The following is a 4862-nucleotide window of genomic DNA, read 5'->3' on the forward strand; positions in this document are numbered from 1 at the left end:
CTTCTAGTATCTAGAGAAAGAACATTTCTAGATAAGATTGATAACGAACTGGTGTTTGTTTTATCAGCACATTTTGCCAGCCAGTCTTTGTAGTTTGTTTCCTTTTGCCAGTTATCCTTGAATGTGAAGTTTCTGATGCAAGATTTTTTTCCTGGAGGTGTAGTAGGATCACTGGCACTGTCGCCCTGATCTCATGTGTCTCCTCCCTCTCGCATGACTCAAGGCCTTTTTCACACCCGCACGGTGCGCTTGTGTGTTGGTGGGTGGACAGCTGATGTATTTTCAACGGTTTTGATCTGTTGCTGCTTAAACTGCAGAAGTGGGAATGCTGCAGCATCTTTAGCTGAGCACAGAAACTTTTAACATCCCAGTGTAGTGTGAGAATAATGCAAATCTTTAGACCTAGGTTAAAAAAACCCTGCAGGTTACATTATTTTTCCAGCAAGTGGAAAATCCATAAAAAAACAGGCCAGGCCAGTCAAATACCAGCCGGGTGGTAACCCCACTGTGCACACATTAGGCTTATTGATGACTTGTGTCATAGTAGCATGTAGAGGCCCCAGCCAGCCTCACTGTGCTAGGCACTGCACATGCTTGTAACAAAAAGACAGTCCCTGCTTACAATCCACCCCTGCAGTAGTGTCAGCAGCCCACCTGGTGTACCTGCAATGTGAGAAACATTGCTCCAAACACCGGCCTCCTGCCCAGGGGGCTGCGGTGCTGGAGTGGTCAGGAGGAAAAGGGGTGACATTTCCTTTCAAGGCCTCAGCCGTTAAAGGGGTGATATTGCGACAGATCCATGCCAGCCCTAGAGCCGGCCTCGTTCTCTCCAGCAGAGATCAGTGTGCTCAGCCACACGCCCAGCGCAGCTGTGAGTCCCGGGAGGGGTGACGGGAACGAGAGCATGTTGCTAGTTCATGCACCTGCATTTTTATTGCTCCCTCTCTTTATAAGAGTCCAGGTTTTAGACATTCCTTCCCTTTCTTGGCCCCAAGGCCTGGTGAAATGGGCATTTCCAAGAGCACCATGCCTGCAGCACACTAGACAGGTAGCAGGACTGACTCACCTTCCAGAAGTGTAAGAACCTAACCTAGCGTTCGGTAGGAATTCCATAAAGCAACCAGGCATCAGCCTGCTCCCTAGAAAAACTCTGACATTATTTTGCTTCCATTGCTCAGCTCCATGTCTGCTGACCCCCTACTTACACGCCATTGTAGTTATGAAATATGGTTTTCGTATTAAACTAACCTCCCACCCATGTTACACCTATTAACCCAAACTGTCTTTTAGTTGCACTCTTCCTACTTAAGCCTTTAGCACCAGGAGCTGGGTATTTCCCTCTCCTGGACCTTCGTCCATAGCCAGAAACCAAACCCAGCAGACCCTAACTCCCAGTCAGCTAAAGGTACCATTTTGCTGGGCTAGACAAGTAGGAAGTATTCTGGTCTTTCTTAAAAGCTCAAATATGATCCCACAGTTGATTTTGTTTCTCTGCATCTCGGGCTTTGCAGCAACTCCAGCTCATTTACATGTGTATTGCACCGGCCTCCACGGGTGCTGAGGTCAATTGAAACTCAAGAAAAGAGGAGAAATTTATGCAAAACTGTTGATTGCATTTGTATGTAATGAAATCATCCAATATTCATCTGACTATAGACTCTAATCGGAAAGGAGAACTGAAGGACATAAGAGTCACTGGAAAGCAGTAATGAGCTTCTGTAGTGATTAAAAAAGCACTTGAGCTTTCTGAAAATCCAGCTAGAAATCGTGTCTAATCAACACTGAATATAGGTGGCAGAGATTACACTGATACATTTTGCAAAGCTCACTGTCGAAAATGTATGCAAGTTGTAAACTCTGACATGCCATCCATGTTCTGTTTTATACAAATCCAGGAAGCACACAATCAGAGCCCAGGCTCGTCCTCTGTGCAAAGCAATCTTGGTGGCTCTGCTCGATGACTCATAAGGAGCGCAATCACATCTATTTTGAAGAGCAGTGTTGGTTTTTAACTATGTTGAGAGCTTGCAGATTCCTCAGAGTTTTTCCTTCGTTTTGTTTCCAGTTTGCATTTTGTCTCCACAGTGGGTTTTTCTTTTCAAAGGGGATTGGAATTTCCCCTGGTCCTCGCTCCAAAACCCATGGCCGCTACCCTGCCACAATTACGAATTCAATAGCACAGACCTAACCAAGGGATTCTCAGTAAGCAAGACCGCAGATGTCTGCAGTGGGGTGAAAACCCCTCATGCATGGACACAACATGAGGCCTCTGCATCACTCGTCTGTCCCATCTCAGTCCTCGATCTCTTCTGAGGTTCTGGTGGCATTTCTGTCTTGGTCTAGTGAGGGCCTTGTATTGCACCCATCGCTGAGCTACGCGAGCCCCCAGGCCTCATGCTGGCCCTCTGCGGAGGGGTGAATTTTACCTTGTCTTTTTTTTTATTAACTCGAATGGGAAAGGTCTCTCCCAGGTTATTTAAAATCAATGCCCCGGCTTTTCTTTCCACAGCCAAGCAAAACCGGAGCAAGTACCATCTCACAGTGCTGTGGAGGACACGCAGCAGCCTCTGCACAATGGCATTCAAGTGATCTCGGAGCTGTTTCTGGTGGAGCCCAATATGGGTGCTTTCCAAGCAGAAAGGAAGGCACAGATCTTGCCTCCGAATTTACACCCTAAACGTCAGACAGGCAGGTAAGGGAAAGGGATCAGACACATATGTTGCCAGGACGGGAACACCACACAATAGGGTTTGAATAGTGCAATCTTGGGCTGTTGGGTTTGCTAAGATAAAGAGGCCGCTCCTTTCCTCTTTTACATGCTATTTTCTACTGCGATCTCGTAGCTAGCTGGCTGCCCACTGTCATTTGCGACTAAATGACAAATCAGACCCTGGGGACAGCTGCGGCAGCCCAGTGCAGTCAACGGCGTCGTTCTCTTACACTCAGTCTGTTTGGCCCTATGACTCTCATGCCACTGCTGATTTCCCAGTACTCCTAGCGTGGCTGGGATGATCTTTTCCCAACGTTTATCTGCTGGTATTTGCATGTGCTCAGTTGCCTTTTGTTATTGCCTGACTGAGGGCGAAATCTTGGCTCCAGGGAAGTCAATGGGAGATTTCCCATTAACGGTAATGGGGCCAGGATTCCCCCCTGTCTTTCCAACACCCTCTGTTATTTCTGTCTTTGCTGCTACTTGCAAGACCTCACTAAGGGCCTAATCCTGAGGAGGAACTAAATTAAAAGCTGGGCACCAAACTTGGTATTGCCCTGTGCCATCATTCCCATAGAAATGGGCACAAAATGCTGCCATACCACAAGGGTAGCGTCTCATGTTCACTTTGCACTAATGCAAATAACCATGTAACCTGCAGGACCATGGAGGATCTGACTGTACTCTCCATTCTCCCCTGGAGTTACTCCAGATTTACACCCAGGAAAGGGGAAAGCAGATTCAGCCCAACTGAGCCCTTACAATGTTGCCCAAATTCCGTATTGCAGCGTGTGTAATTAACTTGCTCTATATTGCCTCTGCCACGTGATTAATATAGTTCTGAAAACCAGCCAGAACAGTGATTTCTGTTGCACCTCCAAGGCCTTCTCTTCACAAGTCGACCTCTGATCATTTCCACTCGTTTACCCCTTCAGCCAGTTCTCCACACAAGTGCCTGTGCGAATCCAGGTTTCCAGGGCTGCTTGCAAAGTGCTGCGTGAGAGGCTTTCCTGCAGTCCAAAGGGGTAACACCAATTGGTGTTCCTCGTTGGCTAACTGTGTGAACGGAAGGGTGATCCACATTGCATGGCATGATGTGTTCCTTATAGGTGCATGTTGTTTACACTTGTCTTGCTGTTACCATTCTGCTGGGCACTAATTGCAATGACCACAAGGGAGTTACATGGGGAGAATTCAAGCAGATTTTAGTTCTCAGACGTATCTATTTCTTCTTACTACTGGTGCCATTGTTTTACGAAGGGCTGGTTACCCTAACTTGCAAAGCCATTGCTCTTTTTTTCCTGTTGTTAAAGATCGGCCTCCAAGTCTGCTTTCCCCTCCCTTCGCACCCCCTCCCCAATCTCTGGCACCACCCTGCTTTGCCATGATCTGAAAATAACTGCCTGTGGCTTAGTAAATTCATTAGCTGACTGACTCCCTAAATGTCTGGTTTGATGGAAGAGAATCCATCCAGCGGCATGTCTGTGTCCTTGCTAATGGAACCAATTTCCTCTATTCTTGGCCAGAGGCCGGCAGCCTTCAGGACCCACCGTAAGGTGCACAGGCTCAGGGATTCACACGTGTGGCTCAAGATGCACTGGCCATTGCACGAACCATGCCCAGCCTGTCTGGTAGTGTTTGGTGTCATGAGTTTAGTTAATGAGATGGAGCTAGTGCTATGGTAATGGGGCTGGTACAGCTGTATGTGTTCCAGGGTATTTCTCCACCTAATGGCTCTCAGACACAACAGGTAGTGTCTGGAGCTCCATCAACGGCCTTAGGAGGTATGTGGTGGCAGCCTCAGGAGCCTGTGACCGACCCCACAATGCCTTTCTCTCCCCACAGTTTTCCTCTAAGCATGACAGTAGATGAGGTATGCACAGCCAGTCCTGGAGTAGGTGAGAGTCGTTCGAATGTCAGGCTGGGTTCGATCGTGCTGCAATTAGTGCAAGAGCTTCTGAACTCTCATGCCTGCTCCACATACAGATGGGTCTAAGAGCGTGGGCATGGTTCCCCACAGTCACCTCTATGCAGGTACGAGAGGAGCTCTTCTCTTGGTGCAGCCCAGCAGTCTTGACAACGGGCAAAAAAAAACAAACCAAAAAACTATTTGATAAATGTCAAAAGAAATAAAGTAATCAGCTGAAAGCAA

This window comes from Gopherus flavomarginatus, chromosome 17, assembly GCF_025201925.1.
Source record: "Gopherus flavomarginatus isolate rGopFla2 chromosome 17, rGopFla2.mat.asm, whole genome shotgun sequence".
In the NCBI taxonomy this organism is placed as follows: Eukaryota; Metazoa; Chordata; order Testudines; family Testudinidae; genus Gopherus; species Gopherus flavomarginatus.